The sequence below is a fragment of the Felis catus genome, chromosome B1, assembly GCF_018350175.1.
Source record: "Felis catus isolate Fca126 chromosome B1, F.catus_Fca126_mat1.0, whole genome shotgun sequence".
NCBI classification, from domain to species: Eukaryota; Metazoa; Chordata; class Mammalia; order Carnivora; family Felidae; genus Felis; species Felis catus.
The window spans coordinates 198,138,787-198,165,218 of NC_058371.1; the positions used below are offsets into that span (position 1 = coordinate 198,138,787).

Sequence of the window (26,432 nt, forward strand, 5' to 3'; positions counted from 1 at the left end):
ACACTTCTGAGGAATTAGCAGCTCATGATTGATTGTCAATAAGGAGCAAGGCTAAAAAAAAAATGGTGTCCCCTGCTTCTGAAGGCCAAATGATGGCTAAGAAGGATGTTTTTAAAGGTTAGAAAGGAGGTTGGGAGGGTGATCAGAGACTAGAAGAAGGGACATTCATGGGTCTGTTCCATCTAGACACTGTTGAAGAGACAGATCCATTGAGCCACCAGGTGCACTGTTGGTGCATGATTCTTTGTATTACAGGTCAGTGAGGTTTCTGCTTCACAGTCTTGTTGACCAGCAGGAGGGGAGATCTTCATCCTCCTCCTAACAGCATGTTCCTTATGTAAAAACAGTCCCAGCATTATTTTCCTCTTATTACAGCCATTCCTCAGGACCTGTGAACCATTCTCTCCAGAAAAGCATCACCGAGAATAAACCACAAGGGATCTAATACCTAGAAGGTATGACCAACTGTTGCTTCTCCTACCGAGAAAAAGGTCTCTGGCTTGTGGTTTGGAGACTAGCTCAGTTTGTCCCAACAGTGTGACACTGTGGGATTGTGATGGTTTTAGAATTCATCTCAGATGTATCAGACAAGCCTGAGCACAGAAAACAAGATACAGTTGGTCTATGATGACCATTGTCTCTCATCTGTCAGACATGATATAATAACCACTGGTGCCAAAAGAATTCAGAAAAGTTAGAGGACATCCAATCTAACCTTCTAACATTTAGGGATTTTCTTCTTCTGGGGGAAATTTCAAGGCACAGCACACAAAACATCCCAGCTTTGGAGGACATCCAGGTACAGTACAAAATGGTATTAAACCCTTGTAAATGTACCTTAGTCCATTAGAAGCCAAATATTTTAAACCTAGCACCACTGTGACTACACGTGTTCAAGAATAATAGTTACAATAACTCAAGGTCCAAGACAGTCACCTTAAGGGCACCATATTTTAGAGATAACCTATCCTCTACTCTGTAAAAAGATTAATAGGTTGAGAAATTAAAATATGCAGTCAGTATTGTCAGAAAAATGAGTGGATATTAGCCCAAAAACCATAGACAAAATATAGAAGGAAACACTCAGCATTAATATAGTAATGTGGGGAAATACATGCAATAGAATGAACGTGGCTGAAGATCACAAAGGAGTCTCAAAAGACTTAAGAGAAAACTAAGAGCAAAAGTGTGGAAGACAAAGGGGCAGATTATTTTCTTATTGCTCATTCAAAAACCCTTCTCCAGGGGCTCCCAGAGTGCAAGGGGAGAGGGTGAAATAGTACACTCAGGCCTTGGGGTTCAGGATCCCATCCATGGCCATGGATTGTGGTTAATTCACCTATGGACCCTATTGTGCTCAGAGAATTCATTTGAGTTACAGCAAGCATCATCAGGAGTAGAAAGAAATAACAGACTGTTCTTTATGTGTTTAGGAAACAATGGGTTTCCATCAGTATAAAATGGCATCCTTACTAAATAAGGCAAATGCAGACTTTTGATCCAGATCCTATTGACAAATCAGGACTGAGTGTGTGACTAAACCACACTTAAATGCTGGCATTTCTAAGGACTAAAAATTGGACCTAGAATATCCGGAGTTGAATTCCTGACATAGTCCATGGCAGATAGCACAGAAGATCATGAAAATCCAGAAAATGGTTCTGTGTCTCTTATAAGTCCATCAATGCAGAAGAACCACAGGACTGGGTGTACAGATGGAAAATTTTCAGATGAAAGCCACCATTTGCAGAAAAGGCAGTAATGGCAAGGAATAATCTGTGGCCCTTGATTAAGCCACCTTCCACGTGACTTATCTCGAGACCAGGAAGCTCAGACCTTGTCTTTGCATCACAAGTAAGCATCAGACAAGGGATTGCCTAATGAGTCAAGTCCACCAATTCATCTTCAGCTAACTCATCCCCACAAGGAAAGTCAGGACTAGTTTCATTAAGAGGACACCTGTGTCAATACCTCCAGGCAATTATATTAAGTGTTATAACTAAGAACATCATGGCAGGATCCACTAGAGGGTCAGCCCTCTACACAGCATGGATATATCCTGAACCTTAGACCTTCACCAACCCAAAGGGAAGTCATGACAGAAAAGGCTGAATACCTATGGTCCATTTACCATGGATGGACATGTCTGGGGAAGAAGATCCAGTTGACCCAGGTCTATGAAAAATGCTGCCAATGTAGTAGACATTGAGAATTCTGTATAAATTGGAGTACTCACCTCTTCTAAGGCAGCTATATAGTAAGACCACTCACCTGGGCCACCCCAAATATGCAGGGAAGGACCCATTTTTGTGATGTGGGAACAACGATATCCAGTAGACAAATATTAAACTCCAAGACTGTGTCCATCGAGGGCTCAGGTGGTGTGTATGAATTCCCATCTCCCCTCCACAGATCTGTGAACAGAAGTCAAAGCAACATTTCTTTGGAAAGACTCCCCTTAGAGCATCAGCACAGGGTCTAGTGAGGCCATGCGCTCGGGTAAGGCTGTGCCAAATTTGTATGTGAGGCACAATGGAAAAAAACATCTTAGTCTCCCTCATGACTCAACCATGGGAGTTTCAAATGGGAGAACAGGATAGCCCCATTAGAAATAAAGTGAGCTGAAGGGGAAGGTGCAGGCTAGAGAACAGATTACAATCTTCCCTACCAAAGTAGAAGTTGTTCAAATTGAGTTCTAGCAAGAAACAAAGCAAAGCAACCTCCACGCCCAGTCTGGGCAAGATGAAAGCTTCTCTCCCATATGTAACAGTTCTTAACACTGAGAAGTCTTCGCTATCCCCTGGTGTCTGGAGAACGATACATTTCTGGACATATGAAATTTTTAGGTATGTTTGGAGAAGGAAACTATTGTTTCCCTGATCTGGCTGTTATAAGCAACCTATTCCACCTCCAGGACCCATCAAGATGGGACCCATCTTGGCCCATCAAAGGTAGCTCAGGACTGTGAATAGAAAGCTCTTTGTTTGGAAGCCCTAGCCCAGTGGATACCTCTTAGAGGGTGCACCAGTGAAAATGCTCCAGGAACATGCCTTGGCTTTTGGTCTGACATTCCTAGAGTTCAGTCTTAGCCTCAGTCAGTAACAAGGATAATTAAAGAGAGGAAGCCACCTCCTTTAAAAGAGTATGATCCTGAAGGTTGTCACTTCTGCTTATATTTGGTGGCCAGTACATAGTTATAATAGCTAACTGACATAAGCCAGGTAAGTCATCTTTATTCATGTTGATTCATGAGCAGCACAGGCCCAGTAAGATATTACAGGAATACAAGTTCCTTCTCCATCACCCTTTAAGGTCTTCTCCTGGATCAGGTAGTACAGGATAGGTTAGCAAAAAAAAAAAAAAAAAAAAAAAAAAAAAAAAAATCCCAAAGTAGAAATCCAACTGTGAACAATCACACACTGGCCATCTCACCTTCCAGACATGTCCAAGTTTGAAAGGTTTCACTCAAAAGTAGTCTCTACAGTTTAGGGGAAAGAGTATAAGCTACATGACCCCCCTCAGTATGGTACAGGTGTCTTCACTAGTACTGCCTCTCCCCAAAAGGAATTTCCTTCTTCTAAGCTATATTATTTCATGCAAGTTAGGCTGGGGCATCAAAAATCTCCATGGACTGGGGAAAATTCTAGGAACCAATAACTTGCAGTAAACAATGAACAGCTAAATGCATAAAATTCCTCAGATCTGATCATTAGAGTTTCCTATGGAGACAGGAGAACATTACCAAAGTCCCTGTAGACAACTAGAGAACACATCCCTTCAAACACTTGATTTTATCAAATGACACTAATTTGTGTGCGTGTATTTTACTTTTTAACTTACACCCAAGTTAATTAGCATATAGTACAATGATGATTTCAGGAGTGTATTCCAGTGATGCATCCCCTATGTGTAACACCCTGTATTCATCTCAGCAAGTATCTTCCTTAAAATGTCCCCTACCCATTTAACTCCTCCCCCCACCCACAACCCTTCCAGCAACCCTCAGAGTGTCCTCTATATTTAAGAGTCTGTTTTGTCCCCCTCCGTTTTTATATTTTTTGCTTCCCTTATGTTCGTCTGTTTTGTATCTTAAATTCCACGAGTGAAGTCATAGGATATTTGTCTTTCTCTAATTTCGCTTAGCATAATACACTCTAGTTCCATCTACATTGTTGCAAATGGCAAGATTTTATTCTTTGATTTCCAAATAATACTCCATTGTATATATGTACCACACCTTCTTTATCCATTCATCTGTCGATGGACACTTGGGCTCTTTCTATGCTTTGGTTATTGTTGATAGAACTACTATAAACATTGGGGTGCATGTGCCCCTTCAAAAGAGCATACCTGTGCCCCTTGGATAAATACCTAGTGATGCAATTGCTGGGTCATAGCGTAGTTATATTTTTAACCTTATGAGGAAACTCCATAATGTTTTCCAGAGTGGCTGCACCAGTTTGCATTCCCACCAGCAGCGCAAAAGAGATCCTCTTTCTCTGCATCCTTGCCAACATCTGTTGTTGCCTGAGTTGTTAATTTTAGCCATTATGACTGGTTTGAGGTGGTATCTCATTGTGGTTTTGATTTGTATTCCCCTGATAAGTGATACTGAGCATTTTTTCATGTTCTGCTAGCCATCTAGATGTCTTCTTTGGAAAAGTTGTCTATTCATGTCTTTTGCCCATTTCTTCACTAGATTATTTGTTTTTTGGGTGTTGTTTAATCAGTTCTTTATAGATTTTAGGTATTAACCCTTTATCTGATACGTCATTTGCAAATATCTTCTCCCATTCTGTTGGTTGCCTTTCAGTTTTGCTGATTGTTTCTCTTGCTGTGCAGAAGCTTCTATCTTGATGAGGTCCCAATAGTTCATTTTTGCTTTTGTTTCCCTTGTCTCCGGAGACATGTTAAGTAGTTGCCGCGGCCAAGGTCAAAGATGTTCTTGTGTTTTCTCCCCTAGGATTCTGATGGTTTCCTGCCTTACATTTAGGCCTTTTTATCCATTTTATTTTTGTGTATGGTGTACAAAAGTGGTCCAGGTTCATTCTCCTACATGTCACTGTCCAGTTTTCCCAACACCATTTGCTGAAGAGACCATCTTTATTCCAGTGGATATTCTTTCCTGCTTTGTCAAGATTAGTTGGCTATACATTTGTGGGTCAATTTCTGGGTTCTCTATTCTGTTCCATTGAACAAGTGTGTTTTTGTGCCCGTACCATACTGTCTTGATGATTACAGGTTTGTAATACAGCTTGAAGTCCAGGATTGAGATGCCTCAAATTTTGGTTTTCTTTTTCAGGACTGCTTTGACTATTCAGGATCTTTTCTGGTTTCGTACCAATTTTAGGATTGTTTGTTCTAGCTCTGTGAAGAATGCAGGTGTTATTTTGATAGGGATTGTAGTGAATATATAGATTGCTTCGGGTAGTATTGACATTTTAACAATATGTGCTCTTCTAATCCATGAGCATGGAATATTTTTCCTTTTTTGTGTGTGTGTCTTCAATTTCTTTCATAAGCTTTCTACAGTTTTCAGTGTCTAGATTTTTCACCTCTTTGGTTAGGTTTATTCCTAGGTATTTTATGGTTTTTGGTGCAATTGTAAATGGGAATGATTCCTTGATTTCTCTTTCCATTGCTTCATTATTGGTGTATAGGAATGCAACCGATTTCTGTGCATTGATTCTATATCCTGAGACTTTGCTGAATTCATGGATCATTTCTAGAAGTTTCTTGGAGTCTTTTTGTTTTTCCATTTAGAGAATCATGTCATGTCCAAACAGTGAAAGTTTGACTTCTTCCTTGATGATTTGTATGTCTTTTCTTTGTGCTGTCTGCTGAGGCTAGGACTTCCAATACTGTGTCGAATAACAATTGCAATAGTGGACATCCCTGTCGTGTTCCTGACCTTACAGGGAAAACTGTCTTTCCCCATTGAGGATGTTATTAGCAGTGGGTCTTTCATATATGGCTTTTATGATCTTGAGGTATGATCCTTCTATCCCTACTTTCTTGAGGGTTTTTATCAGGAAAGGATGCTGTACTTTGTCAAATGCTTTCTCTGTGTCTATTGAGAGGATCATGTGGCTCTTATCCTTTCTTTTATGGACGTGATGTAGCTCATTGACTGTTTTGCAGACATTGAACCAGCCCTGCATCCCAGGTATAAACTCCACTTGGTCATGGTGAATAATTCTTTTAATGTATTGTTGGATCCTATTGGCTAGTATCTTCAGGATTTTGCATCCATGCTCATCAGGGAAATTGGTCTGTAGTTCTTTTTAGTGGGGCCTTTGTCTAGTTTTGGAATCAAGGTAATGCTGGCTTCATAGAATGAGTTTGGAAGTTTTCCTACCATTTCTATTTTTTGGAACAACTTCTAAAGAATAGATGTTAACTCTTCTTTGGTAGAATACCCCTGGAAAGACATCTGGCCCTGGACTCTTTTTTGGGGGAGATTTTTGATTAGTAATTCATTTTCTTTACTGGTTATGGGGCTATTCAAATTTTCTATTTCTTCTTATTTAGGTTTTGGGAGTTTACATGTTTCTAAGAATTTGCCCATTTCTTCCAGATTGCCCAATTTATTGGCATGTAATTGCTCATATTATTCTTTTATTTTTGTTTGTATTTCTGCAGTGTTGGTTATGATCTCTCATTTTTTAGGTCCTTTCCTTCTCCTTTTTGATCAAACTGGCTAGGGAGTTATCAATTTTGTTAATTCTTTCAAAGAACCAGCTCCTGGTTTCACTGATGTTTTCTACTTTTTTTTTTATTTATTTCAATAGCATTGATTTCTGCCCTTATCTTTATTATTTCCCATCTTCTCCTGGTTTGGGGTTTTATTGTTCTTTTTCCAGCTCTTTAAGGTGTAAGGTTAGGTTGTGTACCTGAGAGCTTTCTTCCATCCTTAAGAGGGCCTGTATTGCTATATGCTTCCCTCTTGTGACCACCTATGCTGCATCCCAGAGGTTTCGGGTTGTGGTGTTATTTCCATTGACTTCCTTGTACTTTTTAATTTCCTTTTTAACTTCTTAGTTAGCCCATTCATTCTTTCATAGGATGTGCTCTAGTCTCCAAGTATTCGTTGTCTTTCCAAGTTTTTTCTTGTGGTTGATTTTGAGTTTCATAGAGTTGTGGTCTGAAAATATACATCAAGATCAATATATCTTGATCTTTTTTGCTTGTCGAGGGCTGATTTGTGTCCTAGTAGGGGATCTTTTCTGAAGAATGTTCCATGTGCACTTAAGAATATGTATTCTGCTACCTGAGGAGGAAATGTTCTGAATATATCTGTTAAGTCCATCCAGTCCAATGTGTCATTCAAAGCTATTGCTTCCTTGTTGATTTTCTGCTTAGATAATCTGTCCATTGCTGTAAGTGGGGCGTTGAAGTCCCATACTATTATGGTATTGTTATCCATGAGTTTGTGCTTGATTTACATATTTAGGTTCTTTCACATTGGGGGCATAAATGTTTACAATTGTTAGGTCTTCTTGGTGGATAGACATCAATTTTGTTTTTTTATAAACACAGAAATTTATTTCTCATAGTTTGGAGATGGAAAGTCCAAGATTGGGGTACCAACATGGTCAGATGAAAACCTTCTCTGGACCACAGATTTCCACCTTGTGCCTTCACAGGGTGGAAAGCATTAGGGAGCTCTGTGGGGTTTCTTTTATAAGGCATTAATCCTATTCCTGAGGGTTCCACCCTCATGAATTAAGCCTTTCTCAAAGTCCCCATCTACTATACCATCACCTTTGTGGATTAGGATTTCAACATGAATTTTGGGGGAGTACCTCATCATGTTTAATTGATGCCTTAACTCTGACATGCTTCTATAGACGGTCTCTATTAAATTCTTTTCAGTTAAATACAGTCGATCTCTGAACAACATAGGTTTGAACTGAGTGGGTCCATTTATATGCAAATGTTTTGACAAATACAGTATGGTACTGTAAATGTATCTCTCACTTCATTTTTTTAATAGGAAGTTTACTGTCAAATTGGTTTTCATACAACACCCCATGCTCTTCCCAAAAGGTGCCCTCTTCAATACCCATCACCCACCCTCCCCTCCCTCCCACCCCCATCAACCCTCAGTTTGTTCTTAGTTTTTAAGAGTCTTTTATGCTTTGGCTCTCTCCCTAACTCTTTTTTCTTCCCCTCCCCCATAGACAAATTTCTCAGGATCCACATAAGAGTGAAAACATAAGGTATCTTTCTCTGTATGACTTATTTCACTTAACATAACACTCTCCAGTTCCATCCATGTTGCTACAAAGGGCCATATTTCATTCTTTCTCATTGCCAAGTAGTATTCCATTGTGCACATAAACCACTATTTCTTTATCCATTTGTCAGGTGATGGACATTTAGGCTCTTTCCATAATTTGGCTATTGTTGAGAATGCTGCTATAAACATTGGGGTACAAGTGCTCCTATGCATCAGTACTCCTGTATCCCTTGGGTAAGTTCCTAGCAGTGCTATTGCTGGGTCATAGGGTAGGTCTATTTTTAATTTTTGAGGAAACTCCACACTATTTTCCAGAGCAGCTGCACCAGTTTCTTTAACAAATGGTGCTGGGAGAACTGGACAGCAACATGCAGAAGGATGAAACTAGACCACTTTATTACAACATTCACAAAAACAAACTCAAAATGGATAAAGGACCTGAATGTGAGACAGGAAACCATCAAAACCCTAGAGGAGAAAGCAGGAAAAAAACCTCTCTGACCTCAGCCACAGCAATTTCTTACTTGACACATCCCCAAGGGCAAGGGAATTAAAAGCAAAAGTGAACTATTGGGACCTCGAAGATAAAAAGCTTCTACACAGCAAAGGAAACAATCAACAAAACTAAAAGGCAACCAACAGAATGGGAAAAGATAGTTGCAAATGACATATTGGACAAAGGGCTAGTATCCAAAATCTATAGAGTTCATCAAACTCCACACCTGAAAAACAATCCAATGAAGAAATGGGCAGAAAACATGAATAGACACTTCTCTAAAGACGACATCCAGATGGTCAACAGGCACATGACAATATGCTGAACGTCGCCCATCAGGGAAATACAAATCAAAACACACTCAGATATCACCTCACGCCAGTCAGAGTGGCTAAAATGAAATCAGGAGACCATAGATGCTGGAGAGGATGTGGACAAACGGGAACCCTCTTGCACTGTTGGTGGGAATGTAGACCTCTTAATTTTGATATACTGCCCTTCTTCATCTTGTTACATTCTTTAGGATATAGATTATCTGCTATCAGTGCGGCTACTCTTTCTTTTGGCAACAATTAGCATAACATATGGTTCTCCATCCCCTTACTTTCAATTTGAAGGTGTCTTTAGGTCTAAAAATGGTCTCTTTTAAACAGCATATAGATGGATCTTGTTTTCTTACCCATCCTGTTACCCTGTCTTTTGACTGGAGCATTTAGTCTATTGACATTTAGAGTGAGTACCCAAAGATATGAATTTATTGCCATTATGCTGCCTGTAAAGTTAGAGTTTCTGGTGGTGTTCTCTGGTCCTTTCTAGCCTTCATTGCTTTTGGGTTTTTTGTTCCCTCTCCCTCTCATTTTGAATGACAGCCTTGCTGGATAAAGAATTATTGGCTGCATATTTTTCCAATTCATCACATTGAATATATCCTGCCCCTCCTTTCTGGCCGGCCAAGTTTCTGTGGATAGGTCTGCTGTGAACCTGATCTACTTTTGCTTATATTTAAGGACTTTTTTCCCTTGTTGGTTTCTTGATTCTTTCCTTGTCTGTGTGTTGTGTCAATTTGACTATGATATGCCTTGTTGATAGTTTTTGTTGAATTTAATGGGAGTTCTCTGTGCTTCCTGGATTTTGATGTCTGGGTCTTTCTCCAGGTTAGGAAAGCTTTCCACTATCATTTGCTCACATAAACCTTCCATACCCTTTTCTCTCCTCATCTTCTGGGACCCCTATGATTAGGAAGTTATTCCTTTTTAATGAGTCACTGAGTTCTCTAATTCTTATATCATGTTTTGCCTTAGTTTCCCTCTTTTCTGCTTCATTATTCTCCATAAGTTTGTCCTCTGTATCATGGATTCACTGCTCTGCTTCACCCATCCTTGCCATCGTGGCAACCATTTAAGATTGCATGTCAGTTATAGGATTTTTAATTTCATCCTGACTAGATTTTACTCCTTTTATCTCTGCAAAAAGGGATTCATGCTTTTTTCAAAACCAGCTAGTATTCTTATTATCGTGACTCTAAATTCTGGTTCAGACATCTTGCCTATATCTGTGTTAAGTCCCTGGCTGTAATTTCTTCATACTCTTTCTTTTGGGGTGATTTTTATCTCAGATGGGGCTGTTTCCAAACCCCTCACTTCTGAGGGCCCTGCAGCATGGGTACACTCCAACCCTCTGATGGAGGGTCTGAGTAATGGCCAAGTGCCAGCCGGCCCCCAGGAACGTTCACATGACTGCACTGTGGTAGATGCTCAGAGACTGTGGCTGGGTACCAGTCTGCCCCAGAAAAAGTTCACACAATCCTGTAACAGCAGCATTTCAGGAATTATGATAAATCACAACACACATCTGGCACCAGGCTTTGCCACCCCTTAACCCTTGTTCCAACACCAACAAACATGGCTGTTCTTTGGGGCCCACTGGGACTTTGCTTGTGGGGAGGCTGCATAGCTTCTACCAAATATCCTCTCAGGAGAGCTGCCGCCTCTCCCCATGTGGCCTGAGGACCCATCAGACTTTGTTGTCTGCTCCTGGGGATTTGTCCTTCCCACCAGAGCTCCACCAATTATCAAGCTGAGGAGTTTCAGATTTTGCACTCCCCCATTTATAGAGTCCTAATGGGATTCAAACCCTCTCCTTTACCCCTTTCTTGTTCAGTCCTTTATGGGTGTTTCCACTCTCTTTCCAGCTGCTTTCAGAGGTAGTGCTTTTCCTGTATTCTCCCCTCTGTCTCCATCCTCTCTCAGCAAGCAAACACAGCTCCCTACCCTCCGTGGCTTCTCTCTCCCTCAGTTCACTTCTCTGCACCACAGACCTGCCAAGTTCTGTGGCTCAAGTTATACAGATTGTTGTGTTAATCCTCAGATCAATTTTCTAGGTGTGCAAGATGGTTTGGTGTTGATCTAGCTGCATTTCAGGGATCAGGGAAGCAGAAGAATTCCATGCTGCCCCACCATCTTGTCCCCTTGCTCCTCAAATGACACTAGTTTTTAATTTCTCATCTCTAAAATTGAGAATTAAAATAAATTGGTTTTGTTGAAGCCAAAAATTGGTGGTCATTTGTTATAGCACCAAGGAGATTACAGTACTGGTCTAAAATTCTTATTTCACATTCTACATTCAGGGGAATCCATACTGACCACTGAGGTTTACTATATTTTTGTAATACTGGGATCATTATTCTTTCACAGGCAGCACTAATCAAGAGGAGAATAGTCACAAGAACAAGATACTGGTTAGCATCCCAATCTAGAGTATTAAAAAGGTGTTATGTACAGTATCCATTTAAAATGTGGAGACAAATGCCTTGAGGTTACTAAAGCTTGTTTAAGAGAAAGTAAATATTGAAAACCCAGAGTTTAATTTTTTTAATTTTTGAGAGAGCACGCACAGGTGCTACTGAGGAAGGGACAGAGAAGAGGGAGCTGCTGAATCTGAAGCAGGCTCCAGGCTCCGAGCTGTCAGCACAGAGCCCAACACGGGGCTCAAACCCACAAACCACAAGATCATGACCTGAGTCGAAGTCGTTCACCTAACTGAGCCACGGAGGTGCCCCTTGAACACCCAGAGTTTTAATGGTAATTAAATATGCATTGAAAACCTTCCCACAAAGTATTCTTCCTCAGCCCAGAAATTTCATTCCTAGATTCCACCATGAATTCTGACAGAAACATACCTATCACATGCAAATCATTCCAGTGAAAGGAAGTGATTTCCCAAAATTTTTCCCTACCAAGAGGATTAAGATGTTGGTGCTCATCTTGTGCAGGTTTATCATCAGTAGCAACCAGAATCACAGCTGCATTGGCCCATCCCTGAGAACATCACTTGATGCACTGAGTGTGGGATACAAGGGAGTCACTCAGATTTGGCTGTACAAATCCTCCAGATCTTCTGGGGGTTGGAGTGGTGTCCAGTGGGCAGGGACCCATAAGAAACTGCACTCTGAGTCAACCTGGGAGGATTCCTGAGTCCAACCCGAGGAACCTTTACCTCTCAGCACCCAGGGAAAAAGAATGACTGTAATACGCAAATTGAGAACACTTTTAATAACCCTTAAAGTTACATTGTCAGCATAATTATCAAGGGACTGGGAATAAGGGACAGAATGTTTGCATTTCAATCGTTCAAACTCTCCTCAGGTATCCCCACAGAGCACAGTGGAAGGAGGTATAGACTTTTAAGTTGTTTGGTTCAGTTTCCTTGATGGTCCTTGACATGATGTTCTAACCTATGGACCTGCATTCTCAGAGTCATCACTCACAGTGGAAAAAAGAACCCACAGATTAAGTAAGCCATTGCCTAAATGTTTCAACACTTGAAGATCTGTAACTTAGTTCCCCAAAGAAACACTGGAAGAAGGATCACAGCTAGTGCTGTGAAAACCAGAGACCTGAGATTCCAGGGATGCCAGACTTGGGGGCAAGATTGGATAAGCCCAGGCTCCCAATGCACACTGCCCATGCAGTAAACATCCTGTAAGACTTGTCTGGGCTTAAATCAGAGCTAAAATCTCCTCAGCATCCAGAAAATAAGAGCCCACTGGCCAATCTCAAGTACTCTGAGAATGGGATAATCTCAGTTCTGACACTTAACAAGAACATCAGACAAATTAAAGAGATCTTAGACTGGGACATAGGGGGATTGGCAGAAGGGGGATCACAAAACCTTCATGGACTCCTATGGGAAAATCAACCACAAATAGCCATGGGAGCCTTCACTTTGGTCTATCAGCAAAATGTATAAACCACTGTGATCCAGGGTTAGTCCTTGCAGCAAAGACAGCAGGACAAGCTTTTAAGACACCCCTCACCTGTGCTTCTGAGTCAGTCCTGAGTACTTCCCATGCCAGGCTTTATTCATATTCATAGGATGAAATGTAAAGATAAATGTCAGAAGAGGGAATTAGATTCTTCTATCCAAGAAGACCATATGTTAAATTGAAGAGAGAAGTGGACAGTTCTTAGAAGTTCAAGAACTAGAATTATTAAACTAAAGTGTAACAATTTTAGATCACATTGTCCCCTAAATGATAAGTTACAACTAGAAATATAGTAGTAACTGACATATTGAAGTTTACACAGGAATTAAACCTAAAACCCCAGTACCATTCCACTGCAATGTAGGAAAGCGATAATGTAGATTTCTCCCACAGAAGACTGCTTCAAAAAAAACCACTACATTTGAAGCCAATTAAACATTAGCTAGTACAACATCAAGTTATATTCCTGGACATATTTAAAAAAAAAAAAAAGAACCCACTGAGCCACCCAGGTGCCTCTGTTAAGTGTCCAGCTTTGGCTCAGGTCATGATCTCACGGTTTGTGGGTTCAAGTCCCATGTTGGGCTCTGTGCTGGCAGCTCAGAGCTTGGAGCCTGCTTTGGATTGTGTCTTCTCTCTCTGCCCCTCTTCAGCTTGCCCTGTCTTTCAAAAAACATTGAAAAAAAATTTTTAAAGACAACAAAACTACCAATAGAATCCAATGAAAGCTTATGAATCTTTTCCTTTTATTAATTGTTCCTATTGCTGTACAGATGTTGGAGTTTGCTGTAGTCCCATTTTTGTTCTTATTGTTTGTGCTTTTGAGGTAATTTCCAAAAAAAAAAAATTAAGACATTTGTCAATGAACTTCCTTAAGTTTTTTTTTCCCCTAGGATTTCTATGGTGTCAGGCCTTACGTTTACATCTCTGATCCATTTCAAGATCATTTCTAGGAGTCATGCATCAAATTTAATTGTTCTGCATGGTTTTATCCAGTTTTCATAGCACTATTTGTTGAAGACACTGTGCTTGGCTCCCTTGCCAAGTATTAGTTGACCATATATGCTAGGATTTAATTCTGGGCTCACTGTTCTGCTCCATTGATCTCTACATATGTGCTATGTACCATACAGTTTTTATTACTATGGCTTTGTAGTATTAGTTTGAAATCAGGAATAGGATACCTCTCACTTTGTTCATTTTCCTTTTAATTGCTTTGGCTATTCAGTCTTTTGTGGCTTTCACACAAATCATAGGATTTTTTTCCTTCTATTTCTGTGAAAAAATACCTTTGGTATTTTGATGGGGATTACACTATCTGTAAATGGGAACATGGCCATTTTAACATTTATTCTTCTGGTCCATCAACATGGGATGCCTTTCCATTTGTGTCTTTTAAAATTCATTTCAGCAAAGTCTTATAGTTTTCTTGTACAGATCTTTCACTGCTTTGGTTAATTTTTAATATCTTATTGTTTTGGGTGTTACTGTGATTGAGAAACTTTGATACCGCCTTCAAGCTTCATCATTAGTGTAAATGAATACAACTGATTTCTGTGTGTTGATTTTGTATCTACAGATGGAAGGAGTATTTTGCAAACCATATATTGAATAAGGGGGATGTATCCAAAAATCTATAAGGAACTTTAACAGAAAAACCATCTGATTAAACAGGAAAAACTAAATACACATTTCTTCAAAGAGGACATTAAAATAGGCTAAAAGGCACATGAGAAGATGCTCAACATCAGTCATCAACAGGGATATACAAAAAGCAACAATGAGAGAGCACCTCACACCTGTTAGAACAGCTAATACCAAGTCAAGAGGAAGGTTTGACCAAGGATGTGGTGAAAAGGAACACTTATGTTGATGGGAATGTGAATCGGTCTAACCCTTAGGGCCAACAATATGGAGGTTTCTCAAAAAATTAACAGGGCTACCATACAGCCCAGCCATTCCATTTATGGGAGTATACCCAAAGAATATGAAAGCAGAAATTTGAAATTTTTATACAGATAAAAATACATTCTCATTTACCACAGCATTAGTCACAATAGCCAAGATGTGGAAATGACCCAAATGCCTATCAATGGATGAACAGATAAGATGGATGTTGTATATACACACGATGGAATATTATTCAGCCATGAGAAAGGAGGATATCCTGCCATTTGCAGGATGGACCTTCAGCACATTATGCAAAGTTAGAGAAGTCAGAAAAAGCCTAGTATGTATCACTTATATGTGGAATCTTAAAAAGCCAAACTCCTAAAACAAAACCAAAGTTTCACCACCACCAGAGAGTAAAGCAGTGGTTACGAGGGGACAGGGGTGATAGATAAGACTGATGTCTAAGGGCACCAACTTGTAATGAATACTAAGTAAGCCATGAGGATCTAATGTACAGTACATTGACTATAGACAACACTGTACTTTAAGCATATGTGAAAATTATAATGGAAATCATATCACTATATGTATGTATCAAAATAAAACTACTGTGTACACTCTAACACTATATACCTTAAGTTTTGTCAAATTATATCCGATTAAAAAAATATCTCAAGTAGAATTCTAAGTTACTCAAAACTCTGGCAGACAACATTAAGACACAGAGATGGGAACAAGTCTGAATAGGCTGAGGAATCTATAATAAAACTTATCTTAGGAGCAGGAAACAGACACTATCACACCAAAAAAAAAAAAAAAAAGGATGACAGAGACCTAAGTTATAGAATTGAAATATCTTTGCTACAGTATGATTCATCTTTACCTTTCCTACTCAAAGGAAAACCTTGGAGCATCTGCATTCTTCTGGAATAGGTATGCAAGTCTGCAGAAGCTAGGGTGCTCTGTGACATCTTCTAGATCCCTTGACATAATACATCAGTGAGATATTTTACTTCAAAAAACTGAATAAAATTAGAAAAAAAAACAGAAAAGACAAACTTTCCACCTGTTTTGGTACACCTGCAGCCCTCATTCCTGGATGTGGGTATTCTCAGGTTAACTCTCAGCCACCTTCCTTTCCACCTGTGTGACTAATGATTGAAGACTACCATTCTGGATCACACGAGAATGGGTACTCTTTCAGGAATGAGACACACCCAAGTTCCTATCTGTGTGTCAAGAACATGGTCTTATAACCTCTGGGACCACCTTCTCCCCCTTCAAATGTAGCTTATCTATGGGAGAATAGATCTTTGCTGGGACATTCGGTGATATCATGTAGAAAATACCCAAGAACCCTCAAGGTACACTCCTGTTTTGTGCTGCCTCCCCTAGCCAATAAGAACATTGGAAGAGGGAGTCTACCCCCTTTTAAAGGGACCAGTCTTGAAGATCAGACATCACTTTACCCACACCCCATGAGCAGTCCTTATTTATGTGACCCTAGCTGAGAATAGGGACACATCAGCTTTATACAATTTGACTCATGAGGAACATACACAACTCTAAAAAATATAGTAGTAGTCCTTTTTTCATCCCCTCTTTAGCTGCAAATACAGCTGTTTTCTTCTAAATCAGGCCACAGGGAGAAGGTTAGAAAAAAATAGACAAATCCACCAGAGAATCAACACCCCACTCATCCCTTCTGGCTGACCTTTCTCATAGATTTAACTCCAAAATAGATGGCTGTAATTTCAGGTAAGGAATAGACCTCTCATTTCCAGTTTGGTGGGAGATTGCTTTGCACTATTGCAAGAGGGAATAGGTCTCTTCACTAATTTCTTCTGCAAAGATACAACTTACTTTATATATGTACATTGTTCAAATTTGAAAGTGTGGGTGGGTGGACAGTGATAACCATAAGGTATCTTACAGGGAAGAATCCTAGGAACCTACAGTTCTTCATGGTCTGAGCCTAGATTATCCATAAAATTCTACATATCCTATTTACAGGTATCCTCATGGAACAGAGGGAACAATGTCAATGTCATGTCAATATGGAACATGTAGTATGTACCCATACTTTACAGAGCAGCCACATCAAGTTAGAAAGGTAAATATATGGTGACATTTGTGCTCACTTGTAGCAGTGATGCAGGTCAGCACGTCCTCCTTAAGAGGAGAGTAGAAAAATGGTCCAGTCCCATTGGAGAGTAATGTTCTGAAAATGGCTGTAGTGGAAATTAACCACATGAGTAATTCTTCAAACTAGAGGGTTACTTCTCACTGATAAAACATTCAAGAAAAAAGGCAGAGTTTACATCACACAGCTATCAGATATAAGGGGGCATATAACCCAAGTTTTTCCTCACAGTGATTATGGTGCTTAGAGGAAGTTTCCACCCCCACCCCCCACATATGGTCTTCTACAAAGAATTTCATTTCATATAAGATGGGGAAAGGAACAGGGGGAATGGCCATAATCTCTGATGGAGAACGAATTCCAATATAAAAAATAACCAGGATCTAAGAGCATAAAATTCTCCAAGTTCTATTCAGTGGAGGACCCCAATTATGTCACCAAGGTACTTTTAATAAGAAGCAGATAGGGTGGAAACAGGAGATAGGGCACAGCTACATCAACATGACAAGGTAAAATATGATCACTTATATTCTTTTGTCACTTTGTGAGGGGTTAAGTCCCAATCAAGTGCTCCCTGTGCAGTCAGTCACAGACAGGAGGGCAGGGCCACCAGCAGCACCAGCTCTGGAGACCCTGGAATAGGCTAAACGATGGCTTTAGTGAAAAATGTTCTGTTTCTCTATAACAAAACACCACCTACTTAGTGGCTGAAGACAATGCCCATTATCACATGGTTTCTGTAGCTCAGATTCTGGGCACAGATTAACTGATTCCCTCAGGGTGTTACAAGAGGCAAAGTTGATACCTGCACTACATTTCCATCTGGAGGATGGACTAGCCAAAATATCACTTGTAAGATCAGTTGTTGGCACAGTTCTTTGTCACTGTCCCGTTAAAGCCAGAGTGGGAGACAGCATCTCCATTGATAATGGAGCATCCATCCTCAGCAAATACCTAATATGTCTTTAAAAGATTTCTTACTGGGGCATCTGGGTGGCTCAGTTGGTTAACGGCCGACTGTGGCTTAGGACATGACCTCACAGTTCATGGATTCTCCAGGTCGGGCTGTGTTGATAGCTCAGAGCCTGGACCCGCTTCAGATTTTGTATCTCCCTCTCTGCCTCTCCCTCACTCACACTCAGTCTCTCAAAAATAAGTGCTTAAAAAAAATTGGGGGGGTGGGGCAGCACGCCTGGGTGGCTCAGTCAGTTGAACGTCTGACTTTGGCTCAGGTCATGATCTCACAGTTGGTGGGTTCAAGCCCCAGGTCGGGCTCTGTGCTGACAGCTTAGAGCCTGGAGCCTGCTTTGGATTCTGTGTCTCCTTCTCTCTCTGCTCCACCCCCTCTTGTGCTGTCTTTCAAAAATAAATGTTAAAGTTTAAATTGTTTAAGATTTCTTACTACATAAGTCAGGCCTACCCAGGATAACCTCACTTTTGGCTATTCAAGGTCTTCTGATCTGGGACTGCAATACATCTGCAAAATCCCATCACCCTTGTATTACAAGGTCATCTAATTGTGTTCCTTACAAGAAGGGGCAGAGATCCTAGGGGCCATCTTAGAATCCTGCAAATGTTCCTTGATAATGGCATTATCTTAGCCTTGACAGAGGTGAAAATCACTATCTAAAGGAGAAGAGCTGGGGGAATATATAAGGGTATAAGGTGATGACTTCAAAGGTCACATGAGACAGTAAATTGAGTCAAATTGAGAAGTGACCCAGCTGATTGGTGAACTCCTGGATGAGTGTGACAGCAGAGTCTCGGTGTACCCATCTGAGCCACAGTCTTTATTGATGAAGACTTTAGAAAGATGTGCTCAGCAACCCCACATCCAGATTGGGTGTTCTGAAGAAACCACTTCAATTCAATCTTGAGTCAATAGTTCAAGCATTGCTACATATAATGAAGGCAACATCCCAGAATTCAGCTACAGCCCTCTTTAGAAGCACCAATCTGACTGCTTCAGTGGAGGAAGGAAGAGGTTCCATCAACCATAACTGCTACAAACATTCATCCCAGGAGTCCTGGACTTCCCAATGCCAAGGGCTCTCACAAACCTGAGTCTCCTGGCACCTGAAGGACTGCCTCTGTAGGAGATTCACTACCTCAGGAGAACCACTAGACAAGGGTGGGGCCCTTTAGACCTTATAGGGTCTCCACATTCTGAGACACACGTTAGTTTGTGCAACTCTACACCTTCTCCAGGGAAGAAGATCCTAGGTAATATCTCTTCCTTAATGTCCTACCTGATGAAGTTGGTACCAGTCTTCAGTATGGCTCAGATACAGCTATACAAATCCAGAGCACTGTGCTCAATAGGAGGACAGTTTCCAAACACTTGTAACAGGTAAGCCTGAGTCTAAACAGACTAGAGCTCAGAAATTTACCTTTTACTTTAAGTTTCCTTCACCCCTCCTCCACAGACTGACCCCTGGACAGAAGTCAAAGCAACTTAACTTTGGAAGGATCCCGAGAGCATCACGACAGGGTCTATTCAGTCCACGCCATTAAGTTAGCTTCTGCCAAGATTTGCGTATAAGGAAATTCTCAGTCTCCCTTCTGACTCAACTATGGGAGTTTCAAATGGAAAGACAGTATAGCCTCATTACACATCATGGGAGTTGGAGAATGTGGAAGGTCCTAGACCAAATCTCAATCTTTTCTTTGAAAAATGTATGCTACTTTAAAACACCAATTAGTGCCAGCAAGGAAAGGCAACACAATCTCCATTCCCTGTATGGGGAAAAATAAAGACTCCCCCAGATGTAGTGGCTTTTCACTTATCACCAAGATGCTTTCAATATCATCTTGCAATTGGTGTCTGAAAATCATACCTTTTAGGAAACATGAAACTGAATGGGTGCTTTGGAGGAACCAATAAGGATGTAGGAGTTTTCCCTGATGTGGATGTTACAAGCACCGTAATTCTACCTGCAAGACCATCTTCTCCTATCAAATGTAGCTCAGCACCATGAATAAGCAGCTCCTCTCTCTCAGTCGGGACACAGACTCCCTGGGCTCATAGTGTGCTTATCACTAAGGAGCAGAGAGATTCAATTCCACTGGAGACTCACACTTTACTGACAGTAAAGCTAATGGGAATGGGACTGAGTAAAGCAGATGGGAATGAGACTTCTTAGATCTGGCTAGACAGGATTCCTGCCTCACAGTCAGCAGAGTGTCCCAGAAAAGTAGAATGCTTATCACCATGCACCAGGAAACCAAGCCTAACATGGTTGGATAAGGATTTTCTCCCAAGGGACCCATCCTCCAGGACATCAGAAACCCATTCCCCAGGAAAAAAAAAAAAAAGACACCAAGCACAACTAGAGAAGGATTAATCTGGGAAGGCACAAGTACAGCACATACCCTACCTAAAGACACACACGTAATTACCTCACAGGATATAGTGAGGCCCAAGCAGGATGGTACTGTGACCACTGGTACAGTTAGAGCACTGCTTCATGTCTCCAGGGCCTGGCTACCTGGAACAGACAGCAGTGCCCTCAGCCTGTATCAAAACTATCAAGAAAGAAACTTCAGAGGCACCTGGGTGCAACTTTCTTACTTTCAGTCCTGTACTTCCTACATATACTCCCAGGAGATACAGCTGGCACATGGCAAAGATCACCCATTATTTAGCAAAATCTATTTGCTAACAGGCTGGAGATCTGATCCATGTTTTTGAGCTCTTACTCTAATACGCATTTTCAGACAGTAACCAAAGCCAATGAAAAATAGAATCCACAGATCAAAAAAGGCCACCATGTGTAAGTACTACCACATTATGATAAAGACTCTTTATCAATGAATACATTGCACTAGGAGATCAACTTCCAGTGACTGAAAAGCCAGATATTTGAGCTCAGGGGGTATGAGCCTTAGGTAAAGGCCTGAATGTCATGGCCTGTGGTAATTCTTGCCATGTAGTCAAGGTCCAGTGAGTGTGTCCAGGAAGAAGTTGGAGCTAAACCCCCATCTAGGACATCAAAAGGTTAATGCTTCCACCTAAAGCTTCACAAATACTTATGGATGGACAACACCTCTCAGACAATAGGAGTATTAGGCAAGTGTTCTCGGATGACCTACATGATCTACAGCAGGGTTGTCAGGATAGAATCCTGCTCCAAAAGGAGACCCCTGTAGGCAGAGTCTGTCATAATAGTTGTGGAAGCAGAAGAATGGGAGAAGAGCAGAGTGAATAAGAAGTTTGAGGAATAGGACAAAAGGGACATGATGAAAACTTAGAATCATAGCAAATAGGACATTTTAGTCTCCTCTGTCTGGGCCATCCTAGAACCTTCTCTCAGACCTGGCTGTTTTTACTCTAATTTTGAGCCACTTCCCATTCCAAATGTGTAACTGGTTTCTGAGGCCTGTAAAACTTAGAGCACATGAGTGTGGGGGGTCTGGACGGACCTACTAACAACCCACTAAGAGTGTAACAACACTTCAACTGGTCTTAAAGGTTAACTCGCTTCAAGCTTAGGCACTCTGCTTGCATACCTAAGCCCCTTATAGTTTGTAGAGCTTTGAGATTTTGTAGACCACTGGCCTTGAACAAAGGCATCAGACTTTCCCAGAAAATAAGGCCTGATCGCATTTGAAAAACACTGCCATGGGTGCCAGTAAGTGTTCAGGGTCATGTCAACAAATGATTAACTACTGAGCACTGTCTTCTCCTGCACATAGCCCCCTCACCATTTCCCATGCCTGCTCCTTTAAAAACACGCAGCTCACCTGGAGGGACAAGATGGTCTTTGGGATGTTAGTCTGCCATTTTTCTAGGTTGCTGGCTTCCAGAATAAAGCAACCTTTCCTTTCGTCCCACCATGTCTCTTGAGTATGAATTTAAGTGGCAAACAGCCAAACCTCAGTTCAGAACCTGTCCTCTGTCCAGTAATAACAGGTCCTTGATATGTAGGTTGCAGACTCCTAAATCCAGGACCATCTTCCCCCTTCAAATGTAGCTAGGGCACATGAAATCTATAGTAGCTCTTTGCTCAGATGTCCCAGAGTCCACTGGACACCTTAGAATATGCACCACACTATAGCCACAATTTACTGGCCATTCCTAGAGATAGTAATTCATAGACTCAAGGAGGATATTGGAGAAAAGAAACTACTACCCTTTCAAGTACAGGATACTAAAGGGTCAGACATCATTCATCTAACATAGCTAGAAGCTAATTACCTGATACTACTAATGAGACATAAGCAGGGAAATCTCTATTCTGTTGACCCACAAGGAACTAACATGATCCTGTAAGAAAAGATATGGGGATATAGGTTCCTCTGAGATCTCTTCTTCCTCTTCTGTCTTATTACCTTCAGTCTTTATCAGGCAGTGCAGAGTAATTAATTACCTAAGAGCAGCCAAAGAATATTTCTATCTAGGAGAGGATACCACATACCTGTCATCAGATATAGAGGGAAAGGACATGCTCTCATTTCTACTTCAGTGTGGGATTGACGTGCTTTATAAAGAATGGAAATGCCTTCCCTTCCTCTGAGTGATTTGCAAGATGCATCATCCACCAATGTCTGAGGAACTGGCAGACAGGTTCAAGTGTGTGACCTTGTGGAACAACCTGTTCTTCACAAGACAAGCTGTAACTCAAGGAAGTCTGCATTCTGCTCATTCCAAAAGGAAAGAAACAGCACCAGAGACAAAACCCACAAGGCACTGATGGCTTTGTGGGAGCTGGGCAGTGACTATGTCAGAATCCCACATGATGCTTCACCAGCAAAGTATTTGTAAGGATTCACTTGGCCCTTAGGATATCCATCCTGTGTTACCACGTTACAAAATGAACAGGCTATTTGAAGCCAATGTTACTGAAGTACCTTTTATGTGCATAATGATGTATCAGATTCTATCCCATGACCAGTTCCTAGACCCTGACCCCAGCTACAAACAAGGACATCAACATCAGAACAAATGGTCTCATGAGGAATCTACCTGACTCCGAGGCATAGGAATAGTCCTCATTTTTAGTATCTCCCTGTTTATGTCCGCTTGAAGTACAACTGTTTTCTTTTAGAGGAGATTGTACAGGGAAGCGTAGAAGGAGGAGGCCCAAATATAAATCCACTGGAGAATGAATACCACATCTCTCATCCCTCCTTGCTGATTTTTTTTTAACTTCTAAATATTAGGCCACCTAATATTTCAGGCAAGTTTCTCTGTCAAGTATATTTTGGTAGGAGATTACTTAAGAGGAAATAGGTCTCTTAAGAATGTCTTTCATAAAATGTAACATTCTCTGTCTTATTTTGACTCAAATTTGGAGGTGTGAATGGGTGAGGACCATCATAAGCCATCTCTTATAGGGAAGACTCCTGGAAACAATCAGTTTGTCATGGTCCAACCTAGACTTAACAAACAAAATTCTCCCCTATTTGCAGAGATCTTCATGCAACACCAGTAACAATGCAAAGATCAGTTCAGTAACAGGCCTGTAATTGGACTTAAAGAGCAACTACATCAGTTGCAAAGGACTGTGTATGGTATCACTAGTGCTCACTTCTCATATGAGTGAGTTCCATGTAACGTCCTTGGGAGGATGGGAAAAGAGTAGAAACTGACAAAGGAATTCTAAGCACAGCCAACCACAAGGGACTAAACTCTTCCCACTTCGAGGAGGATCCCATAGGACAATGGTGCTGTCACCAAGGTACTTTGAATAAAGAGCAGATAGGGTGAAAATGGACAAGGAAGGGGAAAAATGATTAGGTCTCTAATGTAGGAATTCACCATAGGATTCTTCACCTAGAGAACTTGCCAACATGTGTGGGGCTTCCAGTTCTTGTTAGGACCTCCATTTTCTGAGACTAAGGTTAAATTGTGCAACCTTACACCTTCCCCATGGAAGAGGAGATCAGCATCGTAATAGCTTTTTCCAATGTTCCACCTGATGGAGTTGGCACTCATTTTCAGTATGGCTCAGATACAGCTATGCAAATCCTCGCGAAAGACTCAACAGAGTGACACTTTTAAACAACCTTAATGGGTAGACTTGGTTTGAAACTGATCAGAGCTCAGGGATTTGCATTTCCCTGTAAGAAAAAAATGTTTCCCTCTTTTCCTCATTGCCCACATTTTTGTTTTTCCTTGGAGTTCTTCCTCACATTTGTTAATCACAGACAGCCTCAAGGGATTTAAGTAGCAAACCAGCTTTTCCTAGATCTCACCATATCCCAAGTTGAGCATGGAAACAACCCAAGTCAATACAGCTTAAGAATCCCTGGTCCCACTGTTTAGCTCTTTTAGTACTCATGTAGGTTATCATCTACTAGAAGAGTGTTGTCCAAAGGCCAGGAGATTACAGAACTAAGTATCCCAAGGACAGCCACAGAAAATTTCTCTGCTTTATACTCTTTCATGTCTCCTTTACCCCCTTACCAGAAATCAGTGCTAGTTCCATTAAGACATGTATTTTAGCTAAAATCAACACAAGAAACAACAGGTGTTGGTGAGGATACAAAGAAAGGGAATCCTTTTACACTGTTGGTGGGAATGCAAACTGCTACAGCCACTATGGAAAACAGTATGGAGGTTCCTCATAAAGTTAATAGTTAAAAATGGAACTACTCTATGATTTAGCAATTGCTCTACTGGGTATTTACAAAAAAAAATTACAAGAACACTAAATCAAAGGGATACATACACCCCAATTTTATATAGCAGCACTGTCTAAAATAGCCTAATTATGGAGACACCTGGCTGGCACAGTTAAACATCTGACTCGATTTCTGCTCATCATGATCTCACAGGTTCATGGGATTGAGCCTGACATCAGGCTCCATGCTTATAGCAAGGGGCTTGCTTGGAGTTCTCTAAATGAACTTAAAGTGTTTTTAATAAAATAAAATAGCCTAGTTATGGAAACAGCCCAAGTGTTCCATCAGCTGATGAATTGGTAAAGATGTGGTATGTACACACACACGCACAAATATTACTCAGTCATAAAAAAAAAAAAAGAAACCTTGCCATTTGCAACAACTTGGATGGAGCCGGAGTGTTATGGTATTCATCTTTCTTTATGTTGCTTAGCATAGGATTTCATTCATGTGGAATTGGAGAAACAAATGAGCAAAGGAGGGAAAGAGTCAAACTAAGACAACACAGGCTCTTAACTATAGAGAACAAATGGATGATTACTGGAGGGGAGATAGGTAGGGACGGATTAAATAGGTGATGAGGATTAAGGAGTATACGGGTTATAATGAGTACTGGGTGTTGTATAGAAGTGTTGAGTCACTATATTGTACACTTGAAACCAGTTATACTATGTTAACTGGAATTTAAGTAAAAACTTAAAATTTTTTGAATCAAGTATCAAATATCCAGGATTCCTATAATAGAAACTAGATACAGAGGGCCCTTGAAAAACATGGCTTTGAACTTCATGGGTTGTCAGATACATTGGAAAATATGAGATTTTAATGGAAAATTTGAGATGTGCAACAATTTAAAAAAAACTACATAGCCTTGAAATATCAAAAAATTAAGAAAAAGTTACCTATCTCATGAATGAATGGATACTATTTTATCATGGGCTACCAGGATACACAAAAGTTATAAAAAGTTAATCACATGCACAAACAGACAATATCTGGCACTGCAGCTGAAATGTAAACCTGAAGATGCAGTATTAAATCACACTGTATAAAAATAACTTTAGTCGATACTGTACTCATGTAATAATTTTGTGGTCATCTATTGTTACTGCAGTGAGCACAAGTGTCCCAAGTATCTAAACATGCCATGTGATGGTAATCATCTCTGCATGATCAGTTGGTCTCTCCAGTAAATTGGCATGGCAGTAATAATGTGATCTTTTGTGCATCTCATATTTTTCATCATGTTTAGTGCCACACCATAAACCTGGAGTAACACACCAGGTAACCCATACAAAGTGATACTAGGGATGCTGGAAGTGATCCCAAGCAGCAGAGAAAATTCAGGACATTACAAGAAAAAGTTGAATTGCTTTAGCTGTCCTTTAGATTAAGGTTATACAACAGGCATGGAAACCTTGAGCTTTTTGCCAACGCCTTTTTATCTTGTAGTAAAAATACAACTTTTTTTTATAGGTACAGGATGGCTAGAAGAAAAGCATACTATAGACTCCAAGATGACTCAAGAAAGTTATTACAGGACAACTTAAGGCTAAAAGAAGGTGAAGGACCTAAAGCTGGAGAATTTAAGGTCAACAAGGGATGGTGTGATAAGTTTAGGAAGAGGTTTAGCTTAAGAAATGTCAATGTAACAGGAGAAGCAGCTTCTGCTCACGAAGAGGTAGTTCCCAGAAGCCATCAAGAAAGTCAAAGAAGGGATATCTGCCTGAATTGGTATTTAAATACAGACAAAAGTGCCCTATTCTGG

At 40.6% G+C, this 26,432-nt stretch overlaps 1 long non-coding RNA gene across 1 annotated transcript in view; it reads left to right on the forward strand.

Annotated features, from left to right (window-relative positions):
- The window catches only part of LOC123385118, a 48,178-nt gene extending 21,746 nt beyond the window's left edge, over positions 1-26,432 (forward strand). Inside the window, exons 2-3 of the long non-coding RNA XR_006597233.1 lie at positions 376-455; positions 26,141-26,432. This is a non-coding gene — a long non-coding RNA (uncharacterized LOC123385118). The remainder of the gene's footprint in view (positions 1-375; positions 456-26,140) is intronic.